At 48.7% G+C, this 11,428-nt stretch overlaps 1 long non-coding RNA gene across 1 annotated transcript; it reads right to left on the bottom strand.

Annotated features, from left to right (window-relative positions):
• Window positions 1–9,234: 9,234 nt before the first annotated feature.
• On the bottom strand, window positions 9,235–10,666 carry LOC308467729. Its single transcript, XR_013981271.1, has 2 exons — window positions 9,899–10,666; window positions 9,235–9,862 (listed from the first exon to the last, which is right to left on the bottom strand). It is a non-coding gene; the product is annotated as an uncharacterized lncRNA (long non-coding RNA).
• Between the last annotated feature and the right edge of the window lie 762 nt (window positions 10,667–11,428).

The following is an 11,428-nucleotide window of genomic DNA, read 5'->3' as shown; positions in this document are numbered from 1 at the left end:
ACCTGCTAAGTAGGGAAGCGTCAAAGCCCAGTGTGAGTGCTTGGCACGGTATCAAGCGGGTACTGCGCTACCTGCAGCATACCAAAGACTTCTGTCTTAAGCTGCCAGCTGAAGGTGAGGCGAAGCTCACATGCTATGCGGACAGTGACTGGGCGAATTCGCAGGACCGCAAGTCTGTGTCTGGATTGGTGGTAAAGTTTGGGAAGTCACTGGTTGGGTGGAAGTCCCGGAAGCAAAGTCTCATTGCGCTGTCTTCTACTGAGGCTGAATTCAGTGCACTGTCAGACTTGTGCCGAGAACTAGAGTTCTATAGATGCTTGGTGCAAGAGATCTATGGGGATTGTAGCTTGCCCATCACGGTTTGGGAAGACAATCAGCCCTGTTTGAAGTTGGCTGAATCTGCGCAATTTAAGGCGAGAACCAAGCATCTGGACATACGTTTCCGAAATGTGTGTCAGAGTGTTCAGTCAGGTTTGATACGACTGAAGTACTGTGCCAGTCACAGTAACCTGGCCGATGGATTTACCAAACCTTTAAGCTTCCAGCGTCATGGGGAGTTTTGTGGTGGTTTGGAGTTGGGGGTAAGTTCTGTACTTACTGTCCCCACAGTAGCGCAGAGCGAGAGGGGGTGTGAGGAGAACCTGAGCTTACAGGGTTAAACAGCTCAGAGTGTACGCTCTGCCTACTAGTGGGAGGGGGGAACTCCTACGTCAGTTCCGAGAGACTCAAGTCTTTGTTCTGTTCTCTCTACTTTCGCTTTTGAGGAGAGAGGACGTGTTTTCGCGATGCTGTTCGCTGTGATAGATAATGGATAGTCTGCTGTAAATAAAACTGCTTTTAGCTGCTAAGATCCTGAGTGGACTTTATTTAAGCACACTGAAGAATGCACTGGAGTGTTTTGCAGCTTCCTCTAGCCGCTGTTGATCTCTGCTATGCTTTGCTCAGAAGCATCGGAATGAGTCGGACCTTTGGAATGCCGGCCAGAGGCCTGCGATGGGGAAGCGTGCCGGACCTCACGCTTATCTGAGCAATAAATCTAACAGAAGCAGACTAAGAAAAATCTCTCCTTAGAAGGCTTCTTGAAAGAGGAAGAGGAAGTAGGCATTGAAAAGATAGCAGAGAAGGGACCCCCGATAAGATGGTACCTGCAGGAAAATGTCACTACTCCTCTTTTGTCTCTTCCTTCTGAAGGATCCCGGTGAACAAGCAAAAAGCCCTTGGATAAACACACACACACACACACACACACACACCACGAGGACAAGACAAGACAGGGCTGTGCACCACAAACCATCCCAAAATAAGCCTCCATTCTGTGGGATGTAAAACACAGGAGCAGTCAATGACAACATTCCTAGAGTGTACATGTTAGAACATGGGGAGGGATGTCTGTCCAGCAAGCAGGTAAACTTCCTGGGACAGACTTCCTCCGCATGTGACCAGAGGTGGGTGTGGCCTCACCTGTGCAGGTAAATGATAAAAGCACAGGGCAGGCAGCCACCTCTCTCTCTTGCCTCTTGCCTCTCTCATCTTCATCTTTTGAAGAAGCAGGATGCCCTCTTGGCTCTCAGCCAAGAGAGGAGGAAAGGACTATCTTCCTATAAGATAGATTCTGAATGTATGTTACCTTTTTAAGCGTGTCTGCCTTCTGGGATCATATTGTGAACAGAACGTGAGTAAACTCTCTTATACTTTTATAAAGACTGTGTCGTGTCTTGTATTTTAAGAGGGATCAAAAGGGGGAAATTACCAGAGTAATTATTATAGAGGTCCTAGTGAAGCTGTGCAGACGTTACCGTTGCGAACTTAAAAGGGGGAATGTTATAAACTCTGCTGATATTTTGGGAACTTGTTAGCACAAGTTGGATTAGGATATAATCTCACAATATATCCTCTCCTGCACCCCAGAACATTCCCACACATCCCCCATCAATCAGTATTGGGCTAAAAGCTATAGGACACAAAGCTACATGCACCTAAAAACTGGTTTTGAAATAGCCTTGGTCTTGCCTAGTCCCTCAGCCTTGTGAGCATTCCACTTTCTCTACACTATGCGTGTACCCCTGACCGTGTCCTCCCTTACTCATTTCCCCCCTAAACTAGAAAGCCCCAAATGTTTTAGCTTCTCATCTGGGAGTTGCTCCAGCCCCTTGATAATTTTGGTTGCCCTCTGCTGAACATTCCTGCCCCCCCCCCAAGCTCTACCTTCAACTGCAAACGTGGCAGACAATGCCTTCCCTGCAGTTGCACTGCCAAAAAAGTGCATTTTTACTTTGAAGGACAGGAAATTCTCCTGCAGGCCATCTGTGCTAAAGAGAGGGTGCAGATATAAGTCTCCTTGTTTTGGACCACCCAATTGCATAAAAATAAGACAAGATTAAAAGTGTTGAGTTTTCCCCACCCCATGGAAAAGGAGCAAATGAAAAATCCTCTCCTGAGCTGTGGCTGTGACTTCCTGAGCATGAGAGATGAAAAGGGCCTGTATGGATTTGGCAAAGTCAGCATTCACAGTTCGAGAATCACACTTGGCTCATGACCAAGGGTGTCCAAAAATAGCAAAAGCCAAACTTTTGGCTCAGAGTTGAAATGCTGACGTTCCTCTTCTCTATGGCCTGCTGGTCAGCGGATGCCTTGACCAAGACCTGGTTGTCTAACTTTAGACCTTTCGCCTACACCTGCTGTTCTGGGCTATGAAACAACAGCAGCAATTCAGCCCTTGGCTCACTGCAAATCATGTGTGCAAACACAGAACCTGGCTTTGGGCTGCTTTGCCTCTGACTTACTTTGCAACATCCTCTCCCTCCAGAGGAATCTTGCTTTGAACAAAAGTAACCCACAGTGGAAGATCAACTTCACTTTACTTGACTAGACCCAGTGGCGTAGTGGGCTGCGGGGCACAGGGGCAGTTGCCCCAGGCACAAAATTGTTAGAGGTGCACAATTTCAGCACCTGGTGCTGCCTCAATACAGCTGCACGCTTCCATCACTGAGGTCCGATGACAACGGCTTGTCCATGCGATCAGGTAAGTGACCTCTCCAGACAATGGGGTGGCTCTTCTTTTCTTATCTCTGTGGCTGTGATCCCCTGGGTGATGTGGATGCCATTAGGCAGTCGAATGCGCATGCATACTCCGTCTGTTTCCCTCCCTCCTACCCCCTCCTCCACGTGGGAACTGGCAAGCCATACTATGTCTCTGACGAGGCAGAGCTCTGGCACCCTCCTACCTTGGTGGAGTCTACCTCTTTTTATCTGCAGAAAAACTCATGACAGGAGTCATTACAGGAGATCTTGGACTCTGTATCAGACCCTGATGGCAAAGGTGGTTCTGTTAGACTATGAACCACCTGAAAGAGTCTCCTGGTACTGTTTTCACCAACAGATCCAGCAACAATGGTCCTCCTCACCGTCGCTATCGCCACTTGGTAGGCTCGGCGTTGAGCTCTAACCCGTGTTTGGTCTCATTTGAAGTGGGTTTTTCACCACCAGCACTTTAGCTGTCTCAGTAATTGTTTCATCACCCTCAGCCCCAGGGGTAGAACCACAGGGTCATCCCAGTGCCATGCCATTGGAGAGGGTGCTTTTTAAGGTTTGTGGAGCAGCACCCTCTTATTCCCCACCACCAAATGTGCTTTCCATGTGTTTGGCCGCCGTCTGTCGGGTCTCCCCAGATGAATTTGCTATTAGAAAGAGGCATGTGAAGCCATAATCCTGGAAAGAGATTCTGGAGAGAAGCACTCGACCCAATTTTAGCGTTTGACTCTGTGAGAGGCGCCCAGTGCTTGGTCTTACTAGCTGCAGCTCAACTTTAACTATGTTTACAGCAGAGGAGCAAGTCCTGGAGGGCTGGCTTCCTATTCTGCCTCTATGGGTGAGTTGGCATTGATGAGGAAAATTCCGGGGTGTGAGGCTACTATATTTTTTCATAATATAGTCCGGCCCGCCACATGCTCTTGTGGGATGTGAAACACAAGAGCAGTCAAGTACAACATTCCTAGAGTGCACATGTTTACACATGGGGAGGAATGTTTGTCCAGCCAGCAGGTAAACTTCCTGTTTCCTTCTGGGCTGGGACAAACTTCCTCTACATGTGACTAAAGGTGGGTGTGGCCTCACCTGTGCAGGTAACGACAAAAGCACAGGGCAGGGCAGCCATCTCTCTCTCTCTTTCACCACATGCATCGAAGAAGCAACATCTGCTTAGCCAAAGATGCCCTCTTGGCCTCCAGCCAAGAGAGGACAAAGGGACTGTCTTCTTATGGAATAGTTTTCAAGTGTATGTTACTTTTCTAAGCTAAGTCTGCCTTCTGGGATCCGATTGTGAACAGAATGTGAGCAAACTCTTTTTATACTTTTATAGAAGACTGTGTCATGTCTTCTCTTTTATGAGGGAATAAGGGGGAAATACCAGAACAGTTATTATAGAGGCTTTAGCGAGCCTGAGCAAACGCATCCGCTGCCAATTTTAGAAGAGGGGAATGTTACTCTGCTAAATTGTGGAACTTGTTAACCCAAGTTGGATAAGGATATAATCAGACAATATATCCTCTCCTGCATCCCTGAACATTCCCACAGGTCTGAGGGACGGTGGACAGGCCATAGGCAAACATGTCCAGACGTCTCACTCAGTACAAGCTTAACACAGGCAAACATGTCCAGGCACCTCTTAAGTAAAGCTAAAGGTAAAGGGAGCCCTGACCATTAGGTCCAGTTGTGACCGACTCGGGGTTGCAGCGCTCATCTCACCTTATTGGCCCCCGAGGGAGCCGCCATAAAGCTTCTGGGTCATGTGGCCAGCAGGACTAAGCCGCTTCTGGCGAACCAGAGCTGCGCACGGAAACGCCGTTTACCTTCCCGCCAGAGCGGCACCTATTGATCTACTTGCACTTGGACGTGCTTTCAAACTGCTAGGTTGGCAGGAGCAGGGACCGAGCAACGGGAGCTCAGCCCGTCAACCTTCTGATCGGCAAGCCCTAGGCTCTGTGGTTTAGACCGCAGCGCCACCCGCGTCCCTCCTGCGCATCCATACCCTGGGGCAAGTCTGGGGATGGGCTCTTGGTTTCTTTGGCCAAGGAACTGCTCAGTAATTGTCACCTTTGGGCACTTCCCTGGGTGGGGGGGGGTGTACACGTGTCCTCACGCTTGAGGGATTATGGCGGGAGATAGAGGGGGAAAGAGTCCTTTCCTTAAGGGCAAGAATGGCGTTGGAATGGAGGAAATTGATGCAGGGGGTGGATTTTCTGAAGTGAGGGGCTTTTCCTAAGCCGGCAGTCCATAAGGGAAGTGGCTTGACAGATTTCTTGCAACAAAGGATCACTTTTGGCAATAGAAACCAGTTAATGGGCTTTTGATGGACTGAGTCCATTGTTCTCTCAGCCGGTGGCCACTCAGGAGCTCAGTCAAGCTGGCGAAGCTCCGCTGCTCCGCAGAACTGAAACAGGCAGCGGCACAAGAAAGATTCTGTCCACTAGAGGCCGCTATCCGCTAAGCGCTATTGGCTAGCTGTCCAAATCCGATGCTTTTGATTGGGCTATACGCAGCAGTATGTAAATACAGAGTTCATGCCCAAGTCCCCGTTCATATTGATGCGGTTTCATACCAGAAAGAGGGAAGCAGGGTCTTTCATTAATAAAAAAAGATGTGGTGCTTGGTGCGACAGGGGCAGGAAAGGGCTTTCTCGAGCTCATTGTCTCGCGCCCTAGGTATGTGGAGGGGTTTCTGGGGAAGGCGAGATCCCTAGCGAATTTCCCCCTCGGAAATTCCGTATAGCATATTCTTAAAAAAGGGGGAAAAGGAAAAAGGAGGGGGGGAGAGAAAAGACTGAAAGGGAAGAAAGGTTTCCTCTGTTCCCCTCCACTCTTCCAAAAGAATTCCGAGCTGAGGTGCAGAGCTCTTTCCTCCCTTGTGACCTCCCCACCCTCCTCCTCCTCCCTTCCACATAACTGGCTGTGTCACCTTGCCTGCCAATCATACCTCCCTTTGAACTGAAGCAGAGTTCCATCCCTGTTTGTGCCAGTTCTGGAGTCTAAAAGCCGAGGACCTAAATCAGCCAAAGGAAAATGACACCCTTCCTACCCACCCAAAAATGCAACTTTCATTGGTCTGTTTGCTACTGGACGTGGGTTTGTTTTTTTCTTTTGGTTTAAGAAGCGAAGCAATAGCTCATTTGCTTGCGAGTGTGGGAGTCTGCAATTCTTGGTGTTCCAGGGCTTTTTGCAAGTTGGAGTTGCCTCCAGTCCACCCCGGATGTAAGAACAGTCCTTCTGGATTAGACCAATGGATGATCTAGTCCAGCACCTTGTTCCCCATAGTTGCCCAGCAGAGGCTCACAACAAGCCCATAAGCAGGACCTGAGTGCAATGGCCCTCTCCCACTCATATTCCCAAGCAGGGCCGGACCTCTGATGAGCCAGAGTGAGGCAGCTGCCTCAGGCGGCCGATGCTGAGGTGAGGGGGTTGAGCTGGGAGTGGCCTGTGGCCTGTCCTGTACCCCTACGTTAGCTGACTGCTCTCAAGTGCAGGGAAAGCTCCTGTCCTTTCCAAAGTACTTGGAAGAAGATTCAACAGTCAATCCAATTGGCTTCGGTACAGGAAAGATTTTGGGGTGTTTTACTGTTTTGGATGTTTCAATTTGCTGGGAGTGCCCAGAATGGCTGGGGCAACCCAGTCCGATGGACAGCATAGAAATCTCAACATTGAATTTGTCTGATTTCCTTTCAGAGCCATTCAAGTTGGTACTTTTCAGCACCTATGGGTGTAGTGGCATCTGGACCATGGACCTCTCAGCTGGTGACTTGTGGGAGTCAGTCTGCAGCTCAACACACCTCAGCCAGTGGGATGTATCACCAGAGATTACAGAACCCCAGCCGAGTCTTCAGAGATGTCCTGCTCTCAGCAGAGCAGCTTCTTCCAGAGCAGTGGCGGAGCAGGGTGGGGGCGGTCCGCACTGGGTGTCATCCTGCGGGCGGGGGGGGGGACATTCACTGGTGGCTTGGGAAGCTGGGGGTCGTGGGTGGGCGCTCCCGGCTGGAGGAGGCAGGCAGGGGAGAGGACGGGAAGGAGGCAGGTGAGCAAAGAACGGAGGGGGGCAGGAAGGGGAGAGGAAGGAAGCGGGATCGGTGGGTGCGCCTTTCATTCTGCCTGGAAGAGCAGCGCCTACAGCTGGACTACCAAGTGGATTGAAAGGGTCACTTTGGGGGCAGCGCTGCAAATGCAGAAGGGACCTTGGCCGGTTTCTAAACAGGGAAAGTGAGTTTCCCTCTGACAAACGCTTTCTGCCTCCCCTCTGGAAAGCTCCACATGTTTCCGCCCCACCCTGGCCTCAGCCAACCCCCCACTTAGAAGCCACTCTTGGGTTATTGACTTCTGTGTGCTTGTGTATCTGTGTCTCCCGTGTGGGGTTCCTCTCTGCGTAAAGTCTTCAAGCTGTGCCTGTGTGCGCCTGACAAATCGGCCCCATTGCCTTTCCCTCGTCAAAATTTATCTTTCCCCCCACCTCCAGTCTCCGTTGTTGTGGGTCCTGGCTGAGAGGAAAAACAGAAGACGGGGGGCCATCGGTCAGGGATAGTCTACTTGAGATTCCTGCATTGCCCCAGGGGGTTGGCTTGATGACCCTCAGGGGTCCCTTCCAGCTCCACTCTTCTCTGGCGCAGGCTTGTGCAGAGTTTTAGGTACAAGTTGGGTGCAAGGGGTGCAGCCCATCTTATGCACCGCCGGCTCGGGAAGAAGTCCCACTGATCATGATGAGACTCGCAGGCGAGTAGATTGCTGCTGTGCAGGCCTGCTGTTGAAATCAATGTTTTCCTTTTCAGAGCATGGTGAAATCCCCATGACTAAAACCTCCCCTTCCGTAGTTTCTGTCAGGAGTTCAGCCTACACTCGAGTAGCACCCTGGCAGAGACACGTGCCCGACTGGCATGTTCCCTTCCTCCTGGTCGATCGTTTGGGAGCTTCATAAGCTTTCTTCAGCCCGAACATCACAGCGACCGATGCCAAGCGACACCGGCAGACTTAGGGATCCGCAGAGTTTGTGCATCATGCGTGACAGACCTCAGCAACTCAGCATTTTGGCTAATCGACTTGATTTACATATCAACACACACACGGAGCACTGCAACATGGCTCCCTCTCTCTCTAGCATCAGACAGCAAAGAGAAAAAGAACAAAGGACAATAGTCCCACTTCACGGAACACAGGAACACAAACATCCTGTCGCCGTCACTTCCCACTCTGTGGAGTCAAAACATAGACAACAATCCCATGACTGCAATCATGGAGCTGGAATTCTAACAGTTTGAAGCGCTACCACAGGTTCCGCAGAATATCTGTACTGCGTGGTTTAGTGTGGCAGCACCTGCCCTTTGGAACTCCCCGCCTCTTGCAACAAAGCACTTGCCTTTGCTAGACGCTTTTCAGGCACCTGCTAAAAGCATTCTTGTTTAGGCAAGCATACCTAGAAGCTTAGGAAGTTGAAGAAATTTTCATCTCTTTTAATATTTTAGCTTTTGTATGTTTTAAAGTAGGATTGTTGATTTTTCTTGATTTTACTGCTGTGGTGGTTTTTTTGTTTTGGTAAACCACTTTGCAGGCTTTTTAAAATAAATTTTATTAAATAAAGAAGCAATACATAGAACTAAGAATAGAAATATATAGGAAAATATATATTGTGGGAGAGATAGCCATGGTAAAGGCTTGTAATATTGCAGGGTGCTTCCTGACCTCGGCTGACCAGCACTCTGAGCTTTACAATGGAATGCATGACCTCATATGGAGTTATGTTCCCCCCCCCCTCTGGGCAGTGTAACCCTATATCGTTTGTGGGTGGGTTAAAGCCTTGACCGGATGTAGGTAACGTGAGACATTGGAATGCAGCCATGCGGCTGGAGAGGAACAAAGAGTAATAAACGGACTGGAGGAAGGGGAAGAAGCATGAATTGAGCTGCCCTCCGTCCATGGAAATATTGCTGGCCTCAGTGTCTTTATTTTATGCTAAAAAGCACCATTTGTAACGGCGGGCTCCGACAAGTGGTGCCCCGTGTGAGGCCAACTTAAAAGAAGAGGCAACTTAAAGAAAAGAGGCAAAAATTAAAGCAAACAGTCTGAGGCAGACTAAGAGGATTTTTAAAGAAACCGTGAGAGGTTTTTCTATCCAAGCAGTGGATATCATCGGATCACCACGCCCGGCAAGGGTTGCACAGAGCTGACGCATCTTAGGATCCCTGGTGAGTCCGATCCCTTCTCTTCTATTATATTGATTTTTGAAAAATGGGCAGCTCTTTGACTACTCCCCAACAGAACTTTTTAAAAGACTTAAAATTTCTCCTCTCCTCCAACAAATTGGAAGTTCCGGAGGGTGATTTGATACAGCTTATTCTGGCCATTGATGAACATTCTCCCTGGGACTTGGGTGTAATTGCAAATGGAACATGTGAATTAAAACATTGGGACAAGATTGGTGAACATTTTCATGAGCTCCCCAGCATCAGTACTCGGATTTTAAATGCATGGTGCAAGGTTCGATATGCTATGGCTTCTTTATCACCAAAAAATATCTCCCTGGCTGTATTGCCAACACAACCTCCAGCTTCTTTAATCCAGCCTGCTGTGTTAGAGTCTGCTGTGTTAGAGTTTGTTCCAATACTTGCCCTGCCAGCACCTCCAGACCCCAAGCCTCCGGACTACAGTTCCTCACCAGAGGACCCAATCCTGCAAAAATACCGTGGTCTGGCTGGCTATAATCCTAAACTTTCAGAGGCAGACCCAGCTACCTCTTTTCAACGTGCAGTTCTTGCCTGTTCCTTAATTCAGGATACTGTGGCATTCCCTGTTATTGTGCCCCCTGCTGGTGCTCCAGCAGGAACTCAAGCCTCATTTACACAGGCTCTTTTGGAAGCCACATTAGCCCAGCCTTTGGTTCCAGATGACATCAAGCTTTTGGCACGTACAGTTTTACCCCCATCAGCTGGTGTTTTGTTTGACCACGAATGGGAAACTGCCTGCCGTGCTCCAGCTTTGTTACAACAAATCAGGGGAAATAATCCAAATATTACCCTTGCAGACGTCATGGATGCCATGATGGGGTGTGAGCCTTTCGCTCAGGCTTCAGCACAAGCCACACTGCTGCAGATCTTATTGAGGGATACTGCTCTTGCTGCTAAACAAGCAATGAGAAAAATCCCAGAACCCACCAGTATTCAGTCAAGGTGGAGTTCAATCAGGCAAGAGGCAAGAGAATCATATTCTTCCTTTATGGACAGGCTGATTACAGCAGTGAGTAGCCAAATTGAAAATCCTGAAGCCAAACAAATAATTATCAAACAATTGGCCTTTGGAAATGCCAATGAGGATTGTAAGGTTGCGTTACAACCGATAATACACAATCCTGCCACAGACACAGCAGCCATGCTTCGCATTTGTCAGTCTGTAGGTACAGCAGCTCATCTGCTGGTGGCAGCGCAAAATAAAAACCAGCCTGTAGCCACCGATACAACGTTTCCAGCGTGGCAAACCAGGATCACCGATACCTCAGTGTGGGTAGAACGGTGGCCTTCACCAAAAGGAAAATCCGCAGCAATGGCACCATCTTGTTTCTGAACAGCTTATTTCTGAACAATTGACTTTCGGCCACATTGAACCATCTTCATCCCACTGGCTCCAGCAGACAAGGAACAGTTTGCCTTTATATTGCCAGTATATCACAATTCGCAGCCCACCCAGCGATGTCAGTGGATGCTCAAGGCATGCGGAACTCCCCTACACTTTGTCAACATTTTGTGAGTGAAGCATTGAAACCTTTCCGCATGCGCCACCTAGAGGTGCTGCACACAAGCTGCATCTGGCAGTATTTGCTACACCATTGTTGCCAACAGGAATTTTATATGCTCAGACGGAACAAGAAGAAGACTATCTGCATTATAGAATGGTTACATCTACCGCACACCCCACCAAAAAACATTTATTCCGTAATTGAATCCACATCAGACATTGTTATCAAAGGACGTTCACGAGCAAAGCTTTAAGCGGTTATGATGTTACCTCAATTTATTTACTTTTCTCACAGACTGAACAGCAGCATTTATTGATAACAAATGCTGCCGTGCAAATTGCTTTAGATGATTTTATAGGTGTCATCATTTTTAACCCTCCAAAGGATGACCGTTTGACATTTCTGACACAGGTCACCTATGTTTGGCTACCCCCTTATCTCTCACACCTCTCCCCTCTGCATTGACCCCTTTTCACGGATGGAACAAGAAGTAGGGGAGTAGTGACGTGGGAAGAGGGAGGAAAATGGAAATGGTTATTTACCCCTTCACAGTCTTTTGCCCAGCGAGCAGAGCTAGCGGCTGTGATTCTTGCCTTTCAATCCTTTTCTACTCAACCTTTCAATCTTATTGTGGATACTCAGTATGTATATCGCCTTTTTGCTATTT

The sequence above is a fragment of the Podarcis pityusensis genome, assembly GCF_964106645.2.
Source record: "Podarcis pityusensis genome assembly, chromosome: W".
In the NCBI taxonomy this organism is placed as follows: Eukaryota; Metazoa; Chordata; class Lepidosauria; order Squamata; family Lacertidae; genus Podarcis; species Podarcis pityusensis.
This window is presented reverse-complemented; position numbering and strand designations above follow the sequence as displayed.